The 20,813-nt window shown below is 40.3% G+C and overlaps 1 long non-coding RNA gene across 1 annotated transcript; it reads right to left on the bottom strand.

The window, feature by feature from the left end:
* Positions 1 to 491: 491 nt before the first annotated feature.
* Positions 492 to 19,734, bottom strand: LOC136202296 (uncharacterized). The gene is made up of 4 exons (XR_010674400.1): positions 19,649 to 19,734; positions 18,734 to 18,802; positions 1,402 to 1,470; positions 492 to 638 (listed from the first exon to the last, which is right to left on the bottom strand). It is a non-coding gene; the product is annotated as an uncharacterized lncRNA (long non-coding RNA).
* Positions 19,735 to 20,813: the final 1,079 nt, after the last annotated feature.

Raw genomic sequence — 20,813 nt, 5'->3', positions numbered from 1 at the left:
TCCCGGCTCCATTAGTCCTACAATACAATAAGAATTAATAGTAAAGTCAGGAAGTCTTAGAACCCACGGGTCCTTCCATACTTTGATTCTGCTTCCATCCCCTACTCTCCATCTTACCCTAATTTTCAGTAAATCAATCGAGCCGCACACAGTCCTCTAGATATAACTGGGATTATTGCCCAATCTAGATAAAAACTCAGTATTCGGATAATATCTCGCTTTAAAGATTCTACTGACAAATGTCTGCGACTGAGGAATTAACTTCCATCCCTGCTTTCCTAGGAGTGCAATATTAAACTCCCTCAAATTCCTGAACCCCATTCCTCCTTCCAACTTACTTCTGTATTGTAACACCCTAGACGTATAATTTTTTTTTAAACTAAAGCTATTCATTAGATAAAAGCATATATTATCAACTTATACTCGTAGGTATATCAAACATATACACGTTAATATATACATATATATATCTTTATACATACAGTCTACAACTTATATAGTCCAAAAGTTTACTTATTCTACATGCTTATATTGAGAGGAGAGAGTGTGAGACGGAACCCAGCAGACCGACCTTTCATCCATGGAATCTACAGTTCTTTAAGCATCTAAAGTCCAAGTCTAACCTTCACTTCAACTAGCTGGAAAATTTAGCGATTTATATGAGTCGCAACTCAGTGAATATAAACAATCAATGAATACCAATCACACACAATCACGTAAACAAGTCTCACACCCAAGTCATACAAATGCAAATGAATGAACCGTTTTATTAATGTTGTGACACCACCAGTCAGTCACTACCCGGGATCAAATAACAGGTAACAGGTATAACATGATCTTGTTTCGGTCCATGTAATCAAGTGGTCCACGTATTGACCCTTTAGGTCCAAGTAGTCCAAATATTGACCGTATAGGTCCAAGTAGTCCAAATATTGACCATATAGGTCCATGTAGTCCATATATTGACCGTATAGGTCCATGTAGTCCATATAAATTCAAATAGTCATAACAGTGACTGAACTGGTATGTCACAACGCCATCCATTTATGTTTCATGCAATCGTGTACATATGTTCTATATCAATCAAATCACATTTAACATATACACATACTCCTCATTCCAATCCAACTATCACAAATAATATTCAACACATATCACATTTAACATATACACATATTCGTTTAAATCCAACTATCACAAATAATGTTCAACACGTATCATATTTAACTTATACACATACTCATTTAAATCTAACTATCACAAATAATGTTCAACAAGTATCAATTCAGATCTATTCAAGTCAATTACAATAATTCACATCAATATGTATCCAATCAAACACCACAATTCTCAAATCACAAACACAATTAAGAATTAACTTCACATTATGTTTATACTCACCTCTAAGCCGCTAATTTTCTCGATGACGGCTTGTACCCTCCTCCGGAATATCTTCAATATTACGAGCACCTATAATATAATTTAGCATATGATTCAATATAAGTTACACACTCTTTAAACCCAAAAATTATTTACTTATTACTTTTTATTTTCCATTTCATTACACTTGTTTCCACCAAATGATATTTGTACCTATACTAGTATGACCTCTTAACCTTAAAATCCTTATAACTCCTCTTTCACTTATCTAAATGAACTAATTATAATTTTATTTTATCCTAGACTCATATATGCATACCATACTAAAGTTTTATAGAATGTCCAAGTATACATAATTTATTACAAAATTTCTCTTTGGGTCTTACTTTAATAATAATTTCCCTGTACCAGTTCCACGAAATCACTCATAACTCAAAAGATATAACTCCAAATGGTATGATTCTTTTTCCTACTTAAACTATACAAACAAGAGTATACTATATCCAAAATTCAGAATTTTATAATCTCTGTACAATTTATAATCGAATTTATAATCTGACCCTGTGTCAACATATAGGCAACACAACACATATCAACTTCTTTCCTAGTTATATCCTAACTTACAAATTCAATAATAACCAAACTTTCCAGAACACTAACTAACACATATATGAACATTTATTATCTGTAACACCTCTCCAAATTAAGTCTTTAAATAAAAAACGTATCACAAAAACAGCTTCAATTATAGGATTCAACTTAGAGCTAGTCTAATAGATTATACCTTATCTCCTAAAATACTTAACCAAATTGCATGCAGTAAATTTTGAGAGTTACCTAAGATCTAAACTCAAAACTTTCGCTTCTTCAACTCCCTCAAAATCAGCTTCCAAAATTATGAAATAATTTGTGCAAGGTGGTGTATAAACATACCTTTCTCTTCTTCTCCTACTTCTTCTTCTTCTTCTTCTCTTTTTCTTCACTTTCTCACTCTAAAAGATGTCTCTCTCTCTCTAAAGTTCTGGAAAGTTTGAGATTAGAATCACCCATCTAACCCTTCTTCAAACCTATCTAATTATATTGGGTAGATTTCCCTTTTTGCCCATTCATATCACTTATTATTACCATCCTATAATTTCCATCACACCATTATTGTTATTATTATTATTATTGTTATTATTATTATTGATAACATAGAGATATTATCCCAAGGACCAAAAGGGATATTCGCCTTGAGAACGCCGCGTATTAACCCCCAAGAAGGGAGCCGGCAGGCGGATCTCCATGGTTCTGCTCAGAGAGATCCGCTGGCGGACCTATGAGGCGAATCTCTTCATTCACCTGATTCGCCACTATAACGGCTGGTCGCCGACTCGGCCATAAAGATCATTAATGAGTTATCAATTAGCTAACCGCTAGGTTAAAGATAACTTGTAACCGCCATTAATGAAGCATTAATGGAGACTTTCTAGTTGCTTGAAGGTTACGACTTCCTAGCTATATATATAGCCTGATTCCCTAGGCTATCAAGGTACACATTCTCACAACCTTTGTCAATTCAGTTTGATTCCTTGATTCACCTTACTGACTTTGGCATCGGAGCTTCCCCCCGTCGAACCCAACGATGCCCCCATAGGGACGGACGTTGATCAGAATTTCACTACTTGTTATCAATTGGTGCGGTGAAGGTGGAATCCTTAATCAAACAAAGGGTTTTTCATTCACATTAAGAAACTATGACAACTGGAGATCAGAATCCCTCTTCAGGGATTGAAACACCATTAGTTACACCATCTAGTGCTGGTCGCACAGATTCAACTGCTCCTGCGATGCACGTCGAAAGTAGTATGAACCCTGATGCTTTCATCAACATGTGTGCACAAGCCATCGGAGAGCGGTTTGGACCCGAGACGGGGAATCGCCTGCGGTCGTTCATGACCCTCCCTCCGCATTGGAGCATGGCCTCCACATCAACTGTATCATCCTGGCCCTTGTTAAACTTTGGACCGGGCGCCCAGAGTTCTTCATTTCTCCAAGCTCATAACACAGATTCCATGGTAACTACTACGGCGGCAGTTGGAGAACGACAAATCAATCGGGAGTTATTCCCTAGTGGCGCAGAAGGAAGTCGAAGGAATGATTCAACCCATCCGGGCGGATCTACGGGTCCTAGATTAAATCTAGGCCGGTTCGATGTCCCAAGGCGCCCACGTACGAATCTCTCCCTTGGTGGATCCGAGGGGCGAACACACAAAAAGCGTAGAAGGGAGAAAAGTAGGCGGTCTAAATCACCCTCGCCTCGACGACCGAGATCCTCACATCGGGGCAAATCGCCCCCATCTACTGATCGTAGACAGAGTAAAAGGCCAGCAGAGACGCCCCATTTGAGTGGACCACCACCCCCCGCCACCCTCAAGAACTGTTGGACACATCCCGTTGGGAAGCCATGGAGGAGGTAGTGGGTAAGCTCCCCCAGGAGGGGGGGGGGGCAGAGGAGGTAGTAGCGGAAGAGGAGGCGGACGCGGAAGTGGAAGACAGCGTTCGCCATCAGATCCATCATCTGGGTCAAGTTCTTCTTCTCCAAGCCGATCTCCACGAAGGGGTCGCCCAAGGGCGGATCCGGAGAATTTCGATGATAGAGTTAGAGCTCTGGTGCTCCGTATGAATGAGGAAAATGCCAGGCATAATCCGTTCGCCAATAGAGATTCGCCTTTCGCAGCTTGGATTGAGGTAGAGGAAACTGATAGAGCTTTTAAAATACCTAATCTTGCTATCTACACAGGTGTTGACAATCCGGAAGCTCACGTCAGAAAATACCGAATACTGCTCAAACTCAACCGTGCCACCGAGCCTGTGCTCTGCAAAATGTTTGTCACCACGCTGGGAGGTCCAGCCTACGGGTGGTTTCAGTCTTTACCTCCGGGATCAATAAACAGTTTTGATCAATTGAGCAGGGAATTTTGTGCTAAATTCGCCGGTTGTATTCCTCCAGTGGTTAAATCAGGAAAGCTTTTTGAGTTAAAGCAGAAGGCGAATGAATCCCTTCGAGAGTACGTAGACACTTTTAACCAATTGTGCATACAAATCGTTGATGTAGATATCTCCGTAGCAGTGGAATGTTTTGTGAGAAACACCACTTGTAAAAGCTTGCAAGAAGATCTAATTCGAAAGAAACCCACCAGCATGGCAGAATTGATGGAGCGTTGTAAAGACTTTATCGAGGTGGATGACATTCGTCGAGGATCACTGTCATCACCCAAAAGAGACAAGGGCGAATCTCGCCATCGAGATAGAGACAAAGACAAACGTCAGGATTCTTCCTCTAGAAGCAGGCAAAGGGGTTCGAAGAACAAATCAACGTTTGTCACCTCTTTCACACCTCTCAACGCTTCTAAAAGTGAAGTCCTGATGTGGATCGAGAACAGTCAACACAAACGGAGCATTTCATACCCCGAACCAAAGGGGGGGGAGTACACCAATACTGCTAAAAATCCTAAAAATTATTGTAAATATCACAGGAAAAATGGCCATGACACCGATGCATGTTGGGAGTTAGCTCGGGAAATCGAGCGTCTCATCGAGAGAGGTAAATTGGATCGGTTCATCCAGAATGATGGCAAGAAAGGAGATGGTGATAGATCCAAAGAGGACCCAAAAAAGAAGGGGAAGGGTACCATTAATGTCATAGCACGCGGACCTGGATATCAACCAAAGCTGAAAAAGGCAAAGACTACTGCTCTTGACAGGGCATCGTTAAACCGCCCCTTTGCCGATGTAGGTCCTGAAATCTCTCCCCATGCGGATGCACTGGTCGTCACTATGATGGTGGAAGGATGGGAGATGAAAAGAGTGATGGTTGATACTGGAAGTTCGTGCAATGTCATCACCAGAGGAGCTTTTGCCAAACTCATGATTGATCCAGTCTAGGTAGAGCCAACTGTGGTCGATATCCTAGGAGCGACGGGACACACTATCCAAACAAAAGGCCAAGTCACTCTGGATTGCGAGCTTACGGACGATGATCAGGTCTGGAAAGGGGATCTGGAATTTTCTATCTTGGATGGTCAGTTAGCTTACAATATCATCCTCGGACGACCCTTTATCTCCGAAGTTGCAGCCCTTATCTCCATACGCCACTTAACGCTTTACATCCCCACGGCCAAGGGAGGTGTAATGATCAGAGGTAGCCAAAAGGTGGCCCAGGAGACATATACGGCATCACTAATGATTCGCCCCCAATCTAAGGAGGAGGATGAAGAGAAGCTCGTCACAATGGCCTTGGGCGAGACAGAAATGTACCTTATGGCGGATGAAAAGCAGGTGCGAATGGCTAAAGGGCTCAAGGGCGAAATTAAAAATGCAATCACCAAGGTACTCTGTGAGGCGGAGGATGTCTTCGCATGGAAGGATGAAATTCTCCCCGGAATCAATCCAGACGTGATCACTCACAAGCTCAACGTTGATAAAGATGCAGTTCCAATGGCTCAGAAGCGGAGAAACCATGGCCCCGAAAGGCAGAAGGTGATAGAAGAAGAGATCACCAAGCTCCAGCGGGCGGACGCCATTGAGGAGGTGCTTTATACTCAGTGGCTGGCGAACGTCGTTCTGTTAAAGAAGGTGGGCGGATCTTACCGCATGTGTATTGACTTTACGGATCTCAACAAAGCTTGTCCCAAAGACAACTATCCTCTGCCATGTATTGACATGCTTGTGGACGGAACTGCCGGTCACGCCATGTACTCCTTTACGGATGTGAAGTCAAGTTATCACCAGATCCCCATGGAGCCATCAGATAGAATCAAGACCTCGTTCGTAACACATCAAGCCACTTATTGCTTTAAAGTTATGCCCTTTGGGCTTAAAAACGTAGGTGCAACTTATCAGAGGATGATGAACAAGATATTCGCAGATAGTAAAGGGGATAATTATTCTGTCTATGTAGATGACATGATCATCAAAAGCACAACCATAGAAAAGCATGCAGATGATATAAGGGAGGTACTGGACGTACTCCGACGCCGCAACATTAAGCTGAACCCAGAGAAGTGTACTTTTGGTGCGACGTATGGAAAATTCTTAGGGTTCATGATCAGCGAAAAAGGAGTTAGCCCAAATCCTGACAAGGTTAAGGCTGTCCTAGAAATGCAAGCACCACGGAACATCAGAGAAGTACAACGCCTTAATGGGCGGATCATAGCCTTGGGTAGGTGGCAGATCATAGCCTTGGGTAGGTTTATCTCTTGTTCAGCTCGCAGATGTCAGCCCTTTTACAAGGTCATCAAGAAGAAAAAGGTGTTCGAGTGGAATGAGGATTGTAAAAAGGCCTTCGAAGGAATCAAGCGGTTCCTCACGGAGCCGCCCATGATGAGTCGACCAATGAAAGAAGAGGATCTCTACATGTATGTATCGGTTACGGATAAAGCTGTGTGCACGGTCATGATACGAGAGGAGGATGGCCAGCAGTTTCCGATTTATTATGTGAGCAAGGTCCTGAAAGACGCCGAAACCAGATATTCTAAGCTTGATAAAATGGCGCTGGCTGTTGTCACCACGGCAATCCGCCTTAGACCATATTTTCAAGCGCATACTGTGGTGGTTCGAATGAACATACCGATGAGAAAGGTGTTGCAGAAGCCAGACACTTCTGGAAGGTTGATGGAATGGGCAATCCGCCTTGGTGAATTCGATGTGAGATATGAAAGCAGGTCAGCTTTAAAGAGTCAGGTCCTGGCAGACTTTGTGAATGAATTCACTGATGAAGGGATAGATCACCCCAAGCCTCCAGTAGAGGAATGGACAATGTACACCGATGGCGCCTCTTCAGCGGATGGAGCTGGCGTAGGCGTTGTGATCAAGGGTCCCCAATATATAAAGTTACGGTGCGCAGCAAAATTAAATTTCCAAGCAACTAATAATGCTGCTGAATATGAAGCTCTAGTATTGGGATTACGCCTACTCAAAGAAATCACTCCTGAGCGGATTGTGATCTATAGTGACTCTAAGCTAATGGTCAACCAAGTAATCAAGAATTACGAGGTGAAAGATGATGTTTTGGCCAAATACGTAGCAGAAGTCAAAAAATTGCTGGATCATCTTGAGGCTAAGGAAACCAAATGGGAACTGATTCATGTACCAAGGGAGTCCAACACTGAGGCGGATCATTTGGCCAAAATGGCCTCTTGTGAGGAGAACTGGACAGATCCAGATTGTCCATTCGAAGTTAAAATAGCCCCTGCTTTCACTTCAGAGGAAGTATCCTTACTCACAACGGTAGAAGATGATTGGAGATTGGTCATTCGCCAATATCTGCTATGTGGAACTTTACCTGAGGATAAGGAAGAGGCACGGCGGATTGTTAGGAGAGCAGCTTATTTCTCCATAATCAACGACGGTCTCTACAGAAAATCTTTTAGCCACCCTTGGTTGAAGTGCATTCTACCGGAAGAGGGACAACAAATCCTCAAGGAGTTACATGAGGGATCATGTGGGGCTCATGAAGCATCCGCCACCATCCTGAAGAAATCCAGGTTAGCGGGTTTTTACTGGCCCACGGTCGAATTGGATGCCCAAAAATTGGTAGAATCTTGTCATAGTTGCCAGATTCATGCGAATGAATCACATACTGCCAAACATCTCCAAAGGCCCATCATAGAGGGGCGGCCATTCGCCCTCTGGGGAATAGACATTATCGGCCCATTTCCTCCAACTCGCCGACAGAGGAGGTATGTGGTAGTAGCAGTTGATCATTTCACCAAGTGGGTAGAAGCCGAAGCAGTCTCCTCCATCACTGCAGAACGAATGGTGGAATTCGTCAAGGACAACATCATGGGAAGATACGGTGTTCCGCACACCATCATCATCGATAATGGAACACAGTTCAACTGTAGCGAATTCAAAACTTTCTGTGAAGAGTTGGGCATTCTGAACCGATTTGCCTCTGTTTATTATCCCCAATCCAACGGGATGACCGAAGTCACGAATCGGACGATCATAAAAGGGATAAAGAAGAGATTGGGAGAGCATGATAAGAAGTGGGCGGATCAGCTGACAAGCGTTTTATGGGCTTATCGCACCACTCCTAGGACGGCCACAGGAGAAACACCATTCGCCCTCCCTTATGGTGTAGAGGCTGTGATCCCGGTTGAAATACAGGTCCCAAGTGATAGAGTGGCCTTTTATTGCGAAGAGGACAACGGCAAAAGGCTAAGGGCAAGTCTGGATCAGGTAGACGATCGAAGAGACCAAGCCTATGTACGCATGGCGGCGTATAAACAGCGGATCGCCGCTTACCATGATAAAAATACCAAGCTTGTGGATCTGAGTGTGGGTGATCTTGTGCTCTAAAAGGCCGAAAAAATCCAATCTCGAGAAGGCAAGGGCAAGTTAGGGCTCAACTGGACGGGTCCGTATCAGATAGTGGACAAGATTGGATCCGCCACATTCAAAATTCAGGACATGGAGGGCAACACATTGCCACGCACATGGAACCTCCAAAATCTCCGCAAATATTTTGTCAAAAAATGAGGTGTATACACGGTCTTGAGTACTCTTTTTCCTTTAGTAAGCTTTTTTCCCATGTGGTTTTTCTTACTAAAGGTTTTAACGAGGCTCACCTATAAGACCTGTTTGCTGTAATAAAGCATTTCTCCCATTAATAAACATCATTTGTTCTATTATCTGTGTTCTTTTTAAAGTTTATTGCAGCAATATTAATATTCCAGTCTTAAAAAGAAGGGGGGCATCCAACACTCTCCACATCGACAAAGTATCGCTATCTCATAGCTACTTTTTCTCCTTAGACAGAAGAGAGCCTATCTTATGGGCGGATCCATCTCTGAGAGGATCCCAATCTCAGATAGAGTTAAAACGATCCTTGGACGCAAGGTCTTTACACTCTCTTTAATATCCTTCCCATAAAAGGATTCACAAGTCCTACGGGCGGATCACTTCACCTCAAAGACAGGTAGCAAATTGATCCCCTACGCAGCTTTACTTCCTTCAATGGAATAAAACAACTTCTAACCTTCACAAAGGTCCATGCAATGGAGTATGGCTGGCCACCTACTCTAAAATAAATCCTAGATGTCTATACATTTACTTACGCAAACGTAATAGTAAAATAAATAGCTGCCATAAAAGGATTAAAACAAACTGTACTTAACGATTTTTTACAAATCACAAGAAAGCAACTAATTAACAAGGGGAGCATCCTCCTTTGCACTATCCTCGCTTACGGCGCTTGCCTGGAAAGCCTCCTTCTCCATAGTCCTAGATACGCCAACCAAAGCTACCTCCTTTTCCACGGAAGATGTGGGACCAAAAGGAAGGGCGTTATCGGTGATCGGTTCATCACCCGCCTTGGGGGCCACTTCCTCAAGCTCCACTAGAGGGACAGTAGTAGAGGGTTTGCTTTCTTCCATTGGTCCCTTCCCGAACATATTCGCGGATGTATTCCTTAACGTCTGACATCTTGTCATATTTGGCTACGTCTTCTGGTTCGGGGACGGCGAATTGCGGATCTGTGAAATCAATCTCGGGATGCGCCAGGGAAAAGTACGCCATGAGCAGTTCGCCATAATAGAAGGCTTGCTCACCCGCCATATATTCAGCTTCTCCTAGGGCGTCCTCATGTTTCTTGGCGTCTGTCACAATCTTTTCCTTCAGCTTCTCAATCTCCGCATCTCTAAGGACTAAGGCGGCTGTAGCAGAAGCAAGGTTCGCGTTAACAGAAGCAACGTGCGACTTGGCATCCGCTACCTCTTTTTCCAGTTTTTCAATGGTTGCCTTATCCGCCACACCTTGAAGGAGCTCGGCCTCCATAGCACGTATGCGAGTGTACATCTGTCAAAAAGAAACAATCTCGGTAAGAGAAAAGAGTAAAGGGACAACTTTTTCTACAAGAAGAGATCCCTTCTAGGGGACTCACCATAAGGAGCTCTGTTTTCCCCTTTTGCGCATGAATGGAACCAGGAATTTGGTTCTGATTCCTTTGCACTTCGCCCACCTGATCCAGGGCTTCATCCAGGTCGTTTATGATGGACTCATTCTCAAAAGATCCTTGAGCACCATACTTGGCGGACCAGTATCCGCCCATATCAGGCTTCGCCATCTGCACAAACATTCAAGGGTCAAAACTTAAAACTTGATGGACAGGTAAAAATAAAAGGCAACTTACTTGTTCTATCTCCCCAACAGGCCTGGCGGACCTCATGGCATCCGCCATAAGCTTAGGGCCTCCAGTGGCTATAGGCTTCCTTCTTTTTAGTGGCGGCTCGACCACTGTTTTCGAAGGGCGTTTTCCAGTATCCGTTTGAGGATTCGCCACTTGATCTTTCCTACGCGCTTCACCCTCTAGAAACTTCCTACGCTTCTCTACAATAGCGTGATTGGCCTTAGATAAACCCCTGCCAAAGAAAACATTGAAGTAATCAAAGTTCGAGAAGAAATAAAAGTTACCTTGGTCAAATTGCGCAATCTTGGAGTAAATGAATTGCTCCCCCTCTCGGCGAATCAACGGAATATCGCTCATCATGAAGGCTAAAGCGTCTGCGTATGTCCATGCATCCGCCTTAATCTTCTTCATGAGCTCCACCACCACTTCATCACTATCGGTCAATATTCGCATATCGCCCGCCATGTGTAAGGGCTTGAGATTCCAAAACAAGGGAAAACCTAGAGATTCGCCCTCTTTTATCTTCACGAAGAAGAATTTCTCATCCCAACAATGGACATTGGACATTTTGTCACTAAATGGCGAATATGTCCCGAATTTGGCGAAAGTGAGATAGGATTCGGACTTCCGTTGTGAGGGTTTATGGAAAGCTCTAAAAACACGACCCGTATATACCACTCCTAAATTTGAGGCGAGGTAGCAGTCTAAAGCAATATCCAACCAACCGTTGGGGTGCAGTTGGCTGGCTGTAATATCAAAGTAGGAGAGGATGTCCGCCATCATCTTTGGGAGAGGAAGCTGGAACCCTCTCTCTACATGACTGCAATATACTGTTAGAAAACCGCTGGGCGGACAGGAAGGTCGTTGATGGGCTGCGGCTAACTGAGTCTCATAATTATTGATCCAGGGGAAGTGACTCGCCAGATCCACTAGATCCGCGGCACTCATACGAGACGGAGTGGACTCTGCTCGAGGGTTCTTTTTCCTAGGTAGGATAGAAGAAGAGGCCATTTTCCCCGGAAAACACCTAGCCTTAACGGCCGGAGCGGTACCAGAGACAGAGGTAAAAAGAGCTGGATATCTGGTGGAACGAGTTTGGTAGTGATTACACGCCAAGTTACTAAACCCAGCTAAATCGGAGTTAACCGTGTCCTCGGAGGAAGAGGAGTTCTCCGATGACGAAGTGGTCCAACTAAAATCAACTACTATTTCGGGAGAAGGAGTCGAATTAAAAAGCTCTGAAGTTGATCTAGAAGAAGAAGACGAACTTCTAAACATTCAGAGAAAAGTTAAACAGAAAAAGATGAACTTACATGTGAAGTCGGAAGCTTGGAACGAAACTCTGAAAATTCCCAGGAAAAGCTTCGAACAATAAAGGAAAAAATGAAGAAAAATGGAGAAGAAAGAGAAAGCGAAAGAGGAAGAAGGATGTTTTCTCCTTCCTGGGACAGTGTGTCCACTACACGTGTCATTCATCAATTGGCATCGAACAGGGTGCTCATTAATGCAGATGTCTATGACGGCGCGCGGAAGCTCAAAAGCCCTAAAGGACTTTAAGGGCTTTTTGGGGGGGGGGGGCTTCTGATAACATAGAGATATTATCCCAAGGACCAAAAGGGATATTCGCCTTGAGAACGCCGCGTATTAACCCCCAAGAAGGGAGTCGGCAGGCGGATCTCCATGGTTCTGCTCAGAGAGATCCGTTGGCGGACCTATGAGGCGAATCTCTTCATTCACCTGATTCGCCACTATAACGGCTGGTCGCCGACTCGGCCATAAAGATCATTAATGAGTTATCAATTAGCTAACCGCTAGGTTAAAGATAACTTGTAACCGCCATTAATGAAGCATTAATGGAGACTTTCTAGTTGCCTGAAGGTTACGACTTCCTAGCTATATATATAGCCTGATTCCTTAGGCTATCAAGGTACACATTCTCACAACCTTTGTCAATTCAGTTTGATTCCTTGATTCACCTTACTGACTTTTGCATCGGAGCTTCCCCCCATCGAACCCAACGATGCCCCCACAGGGACGGACGTTGATCAGAATTTCACTACTTGTTATCAATTATTATTATTATTATTATTATTATTATTAGATTTGAAATTATATGATATATTATTTAGATTAAAATTTTCACAATTTACATTTAAGTCCATATACTTTTAAGATCATTCAATTTAGTCCCTATACTTTAAAACACACTTACACATCTATTTCATATACTTTCACTTATCCTAATATTATTATTTATATGTATTAAATGATATAATGACATGTAAAATGCAAATATTATCTTCTAATGTTCCTAATAATGTCATGTAATGCATATGTCAATATAAAATGAAATGCACAAAATTGAGATGTTACATTTCTCCCCCTCTTTAAAGAATTTCGGCCTCGAAATTCATTACCTGATTCGTGAAACAAGTATGGATATTCTTTTCTCATATTTTCCTCCACTTCCCATGTAGCTTCTTCTACTGAATGACTTCTCCACAGAATCTTAACCAATGGTATCTCTTTATTTCTTAACTGTTTCGTTTTATACCCAATGACTGCCACTGGCTCTTCTACATAACTGAGGTCATCAACAACTTCAATTCTTTGGTCGTTTATTATATGTGTAGGATCTGATCGGTATCTTCTGAGCATACTTACATGAAAAACATCATGAATTTGAGCTAACTCTGGAGGTAATGCTAATCTGTAAGCAAGAGGACCAACCTTTTCAAGAATTTCATACGGCCCAATGTACCTTGGACTTAATTTTCCTTTCTTTACAAATCTTATCACGCCTTTCCAAGGTGAAACTCGAAGAAATACTATCTCCCCTACATCATACTCCATCTCTCTTCTGTGTTGATCTGCATAACTTTTCTGTCTGTCTTGGGCTGCTTTAAGTTTGCTTCTGATTACCTTCACTTTCTCCACTGCATCTTGCACAATTTCAGGACCTTCTAAAACACGCATGCCTTCTTTGTCCCAATAAATAGGACTTCTACATTTTCTTCCATACAATGCCTCATACGGTGCCATACCTATACTGCCATGATAATGATTATTATAAGCAAATTCTATCAAAGTAATATATTCATCCCACGCACCTTTGAACTCAAGAACACAAGCTCGAAGCATATCTTCTAATGTCTGAATTGTTCTTTCAGATTGCCCGTCGGTCTGAGGATGAAATGCAGTGCTAAAATTTAACCGTGTACCCAAAGCATGTTGTAAACTCGTCCAAAACCGAGATGTGAATCGTGGGTCTCTATCTGATACAATAGATACTGGCACCCCATGTAATCTAACAATCTCATTCACGTACTTCTTAGCCAAATTCTCAAGTGAACAACCCCACCGTATAGGTAAAAAGTGAGCTGACTTTGTTAACCGATCCACAATTACCCAAACAACATCATTCTTGCTTGGAGTCTTTGGTAGTCCATAAACAAAATCCATAGTTACCCTTTCCCATTTCCAGACTGGTATAGATAATGGTTGTAGTTTTCCAATTGGAGCCTGATGTTCTATTTTTATCTGCTGACATGTTAGACATTTAGAAACATATTCTGCCACATCTTTTTTCATTCTAGGCCACCAAAAATGAGGCCGCAAGGTATTATACATCTTTGTCATTCCAGGATGCATGGCATATGGAGCAGTATGAGTCTCTTCTAGAATCTCCTTACGTAGATTATCTACATTTGGCACACAAATTCTTTGTTCTATCATCAAAGTACCATTTTCAACTGCAAAGTTAGTACTTTTCCCCTGTTCTACACTTTCCATTATTTCCTTGAACTGTGGATCCTGGACTTGGGCTTCCTTGATTCTATCATGTAACACTGGTCTCACCTTAAAGTTAGCCAACAAAACTCCATTCTCATTCAAATCTAACTCAACATTCATAGCACGTAGTTGCACCAAATAAGGAAATGTAGATACTTGAACATGAGCCAAAACACTACCAGGTTTTCTGCTTAAAGCATCTGCTACCACATTCGCTTTTCCAGGATGATACTCTATTGTGCAATCATAATCCTTTAACAATTCCAACCATCTTCGTTGTCTCATATTTAATTCTTTTTGACTCATCAAATATTTCAAACTTTTGTGGTCAGTAAAAATTTGAAATGTTTCTCCATACAAATAATGTCGCCAAATCTTTAAAGCAAACACCACAGCAGCAAGTTCTAAATCATGCACTGGATAAGATAATTCATACGGTTTTAATTGTCTCGATGCATATGCAATTACCTTACCATGTTGCATTAGAACACACCCTAAACCTTGATGAGACGCATCACTATATACCACAAATCCTCCCGAGCAAGAAGGAATCGTCAAAATTGGAGCAGAAGTCAATCGTCTTTTTAACTCCTCAAAACTTTTCTGACAAGCATCTGTCCATTGAAATGAAATGTTCTTTCGTAATAGTTTAGTCAATGGAGCAGCAATAAGAGAAAACCCATCAACAAAATGTCTATAGTATCCAGCTAACCCCAGAAAACTTCTTGCTTCTGCTACAGACTTTGGTGCTTCCCAATTAACTACTGCTTCAATCTTCTTAGGATCTACCTGTATACCCTGACCTGAAATCACATGTCCCAGAAATAAAACATGATCCATCCAGAATTCACATTTGCTAAACTTTGCATACAACCGTTTTTCCCTCAATATCTGCAACACAATTTTTAAATGATGTCTGTGCTCCTCTTTGCTCTTTGAATACACAAGTATGTCATCAATGAAAACAATAACAAACTTGTCAATGTACTTTTGAAATACCTTATTCATTAATGCCATAAAAGCTGTCGGTGCATTTGTCAAACCAAACGGCATCACAAGAAATTCATAATGCCCATATCGAGTTCGGAAAGCCGTCTTTGGAACATCTGATTCTGAAATTTTGAGTTGATGATACCCTGATCTCAAGTCAATTTTTGAGAATACCCGTGCTCCCTGCAACTGATCAAATAATTCATCTATTCGTGGTAAAGGATATTTATTCTTCACGATGACCCGATTCAACTGTCTATAGTCAATACATAATCGCATTGTGCCATCTTTTTTTCTTAACAAACAAAACTGGAGCACCCCACGGGGACACACTCGGTCGGATAAACCCTTATCAAGTAGTTCTTGTAATTGTGTTTTCAACTCCTTTAATTCAACTGGCGCAATTCTATAAGGTGAGATAGAAATTGGTGCAGTTCCTGGAATCAAATCAATTGTAAACTCTGCTTCTCGACTAGGAGGTATACCCGGCAAGTCTGAAGGAAATACATCTGGAAATTCATTTACCACGGGAATATTCTCAAGTGATACATCTGTTGCTTTGGTATCAATAACATGCGCCAAATATGCTTGGCATCCAACCTTCATTAAACGGAAAGCACTGACGGCAGAGATTAAACAAGTTGGTACAAGCTGACGGTCCCCTTGAAAGATAACTTTTGGTTGATCCGGTGGCTCAAAAATAACCTCTTTAGTGAAACATTTAACAGTCGCATGATGCCTTGACAACCAATCCATACCCAGTATCACATCAAATTCTCTAATATTCAGCAATATCAAGTCTGCACTCAATTCTGCCGAGCCAATTTGAATCAAACAATTCTGATACACCCGATTTACTATCACAAACTCTCCCAATGGAGTCCCCACAGTTAAATCAAACCCCAAGGATTCACAATCTATATGCAAATGTGATGCCAAATTTGATGATATAAATGAATGAGAGGATCCAGAATCAATTAATGCATAAGCTTCTAGATTGCAAATCGAAAGTTTACCTGTCACAACTTGTGGTGCAGCAATAGCTTCCTGTATATTGAAAGCAAATGCTCGAACTTGAGTTTGTGGTCTAGAACCCTGAGCTTCAGATCTACCAATGCCTCCAGCAGTACTCATTGTCGCTCCTCTGCCTCTACCTCTACCTGTTGGTATAACAGCCCCACTCGCCCTTGTATTCTGTACTGTAGCCTCTGAACCTTCTCTGCCATATACTCCCCTTTTTGGACAATCACTTAGCAAATGATCGAAGGAACCACAATAGAAACACCCCCTAGTCAATTTCCTACATTCTCCCTCATGATATCTTCCACATATATTACAAGCTGATTTCAATACTGAGCTTTGCCTTTGACTCTGTCTTGAATAAGATGGAGCACTAATTCTTCCCCCCTGTTAGCAAAATATCCACTTCTAGCTTTTGACTGTGAAGGAGATGAATTAGCTTGACGTTTGACAAACTTGTTACTCTGCTCAGCATTAGAATGACTATAACCCCTTTTAGCTTGGAAATCAATTCTTTCTTTTTCCAACCTCTCACCTCTAATAGATGCAGCTTTTAGTTTCTGATAAGTTTCAAGATCAGAAGCTATAATTTTACTTCGAATATCATATTTCAAACCTTCCTCAAACTTCTTGCATTTGTCTTTTTCCGTAGCCACCAAAGAAGGAACATAAGCTGACACTTGATTAAATTTGACTTCATATTCAGCCACTGTCATTCTTTCTTGTTTCAGATTCATAAATTCCCTCCTTTTGTCATCTACATACACCTCTGGCATATAATTATTACGAAACTCACGAACAAAGTCATCCCATGTGAACACAGGGGGCTGAACTGTGCTATTAGGAATAGTTTCCCACCAATCATATGCATCTCCCTGGAGTAAAAATACACCATAATCAAACTTTTCTTCAGGAGTGCACTTCATCAAATTAAAAACCCTTTCCAATCTCTTCAACCATCTCTCTGCTTGTGTAGGATCTATGGTACCAGTAAATTCTTCAGCACCCTGCTTTTTCACTTTATCGAACCGCCTTTCTCTTGGAACCACTGGTTCTTGTATGTGCCTATGAGGAGGAGCTTGATAGTGTACATTTGATGTATGAGAATGTGCAGGTGATGCTAGTGAGTTATTAACTGGTGCTCCTACAGAAGGTGGTCTGACTGGTTCATCTCTCCTCATTTCATTTTCATTTCTATTCTGTTCTCCAACTTCTTCTAACCTATATGATTGTAATATCATATTATTAACAACTGATATGTATGTCATGTAAAGTATGCTTATGTATGTCCCTATGGCCATATTCCTGCTCTGATACCACTAAATGTAACACCCTAGACGTATAATTTGTTTTTTAACTAAAGCAATTCATTAGATAAAAGCATATATTATCAACTTATACTCGTAGGTATATCAAACATATACACGTTAATATATACATATATATATCTTTATACATACAGTCTACAACTTATATAGTCCAAAAGTTTACTTATTCTACATGCTTATATTGAGAGGAGAGAGTGTGAGACGGAACCCAGCAGACCGACCTTTCATCCATGGAATCTACAGTTCTTTAAGCATCTAAAGTCCCAGTCTAACCTTCACTTCAACTAGCTGGAAAATTTAGCGATTTATATGAGTCGCAACTCAGTGAATATAAACAATCAATGAATACCAATCACACACAATCACGTAAACAAGTCTCACACCCAAGTCATACAAATGCAAATGAATGAACCGTTTTATTAATGTTGTGACACCACCAGCTAGTCACTACCCGGGATCAAATAACAGGTAACAGGTATAACATGATCTTGTTTCGGTCCATGTAGTCAAGTAGTCCACGTATTGACCCTTTAGGTCCAAGTAGTCCAAATATTGACCGTATAGGTCCAAGTAGTCCAAATATTGACCGTATAGGTCCATGTAGTCCATATATTGACCGTATAGGTCCATGTAGTCCATATAAATTCAAATAGTCATAACAGTGACTGAACTGGTATGTCACAACGCCATCTATTTATGTTTCATGCAATCGTGTACATATGTTCTATATCAATCAAATCACATTTAACATATACACATACTCCTCATTCCAATCCAACTATCACAAATAATATTCAACACGTATCACATTTAACATATACACATATTCGTTTAAATCCAACTATCACAAATAATGTTCAACACGTATCACATTTAACTTATACACATACTCATTTAAATCTAACTATCACAAATAATGTTCAACAAGTATCAATTCATATCTATTCAAGTCAATTACAATAATTCACATCAATATGTATCCAATCAAACACCACAATTCTCAAATCACAAACACAATTAAGAATTAACTTCACATCATGTTTATACTCACCTCTAAGCCGCTAATTTTCTCGATGACGGCTTGTACCCTCCTCTGGAATATCTTCAATATTACGAGCACCTATAATATAATTTAGCATATGATTCAATATAAGTTACACACTCTTTAAACCCAAAAATTATTTACTTATTACTTTATATTTTCCATTTCATTACACTTGTTTCCACCAAATGATATTTGTACCTATACTAGTATGACCTCTTAACCTTAAAAGCCTTATAACTCCTCTTTCACTTATCTAAATGAACTAATTATAATTTTATTTTATCCTAGACTCATATATGCATACCATACTAAAGTTTTATAGAATGTCCAAGTATACATAATTTATTACAAAATTTCTCTTTGGGTCTTACTTTAATCATAATTTCCCTGTACCAGTTCCACGAAATCACTCATAACTCAAAAGATATAACTCCAAATGGTAGGATTATTTTTCCTACTTAAACTAGACAAACAAGAGTATACTATATCCAAAATTCAGAATTTTATAATCTCTGTACAATTTATAATCGAATTTATAACCTGACCATGTGTCAACATATAGGCAACACAACACATATCAACTTCTTTCCTAGTTATATCCTAACTTACAAATTCAATAATAACCAAAATTTTCAGAACACTAACTAACACATATATGAACATTTATTATTTGTAATACCTCTCCAAATTAAGTTTTAAAGTCTTCAAAACTGTATCACAAAAACAGCTTCAAGTATAGGATTCAACTTAGAGCTAGTCTAATAGATTATACCTTATCTCCTAAAATACTTAACCAAATTGCATGAAGTAAATTTTGAGAGTTACCTAAGATCTAAAATCAAAACTTTCCCTTCTTCAACTTCCTCAAAATCAGCTTTCAAAATTATGAAATAATTTGTGCAAGGTAGTGTATAAACATACCTTTCTCTTCTTCTCCTACTTCTTCTTCTTCTTCTTCTCTTTTTCTTCACTTTCTCACTCTAAAAGATGTCTCTCTCTCTCTAAAGTTCTGGAAAGTTTGAGATTAGAATCACCCATCTAACCCTTCTTCAAACCTATCTAATTGTATTGGGTAGATTTCCCTTTTTGCCCATTCATATCACTTATTATTACCATCCTATAATTTCCATCACACCATTATTGTTATTATTATTATTATTATTATTATTGTTATTATTATTATTATTATTATTATTAGATTTCAAATTATATGATATATTATTTAGATTAAAATTTTCACAATTTACATTTAAGTCCCTATACTTTTAAGATCATTCAATTTAGTCCCTATACTTTAAAACACACTTACACATCTATTTCATATACTTTCACTTATCCTAATATTATTATTTATATGTATTCAATGATATAATGACATGTAAAATGCAAATATTATCTTCTAATGTTCCTAATAATGTCATGTAATGCATATGTCTATATAAAATGAAATGCACAAAATTGAGATGTTACATGTATAGTCTACTCCAGTCAAACTAGTGGATATTTCTCCTTCCTCCTTCCTTCATTCCCCACCAGAATGAGTTCATCATTCTCTGCAATTCCTCAGTGATAGACTTTCGTAGTAGGAAGGTGCTCATGCAAAACGTTGGGAGAGTTTGAGCCACAGATTTTAATAGGACTTCTTTGCTTGCAGCAGAAAGAAACCTATAAACATCCAAATTTCTTCCTCAAGCTATCAATCAGAAAAGCAAAGATTCGTTTTTTTATTTCCCAATAAGTGATGGGAGCCCAAGGTACCTGCCAGTATCCAACGGAGCCGAAACCTGTACCAAAGTACTAATTTCAGTTCTTACCTCTGGCTTAACATTTTTGCTAAAGAAAATTTCAGATTTTTGAAGGTTGATTGCTTGCCCTGATGCTTCCTCACACTCTTTCAGTATGTGTAATATGTTGTTGGCTTCCTGAACAGATGCCCTAAAAAATAGAAAGTTATCATCAGTAAAAAATAAATGAGAAACTAAAGGTGCTTCAGGGCAAATTTTGCACCCATTAATTTTTCCTTCAACTTCAGCCTTTTTGATTAACTAGGAGAGTACTTCAGTGCAGAGGATGAACAAATATGGTG

Source organism: Euphorbia lathyris, chromosome 8 (genome assembly GCF_963576675.1).
Source record: "Euphorbia lathyris chromosome 8, ddEupLath1.1, whole genome shotgun sequence".
Classification (NCBI taxonomy): Eukaryota; Viridiplantae; Streptophyta; class Magnoliopsida; order Malpighiales; family Euphorbiaceae; genus Euphorbia; species Euphorbia lathyris.
This window is presented reverse-complemented; position numbering and strand designations above follow the sequence as displayed.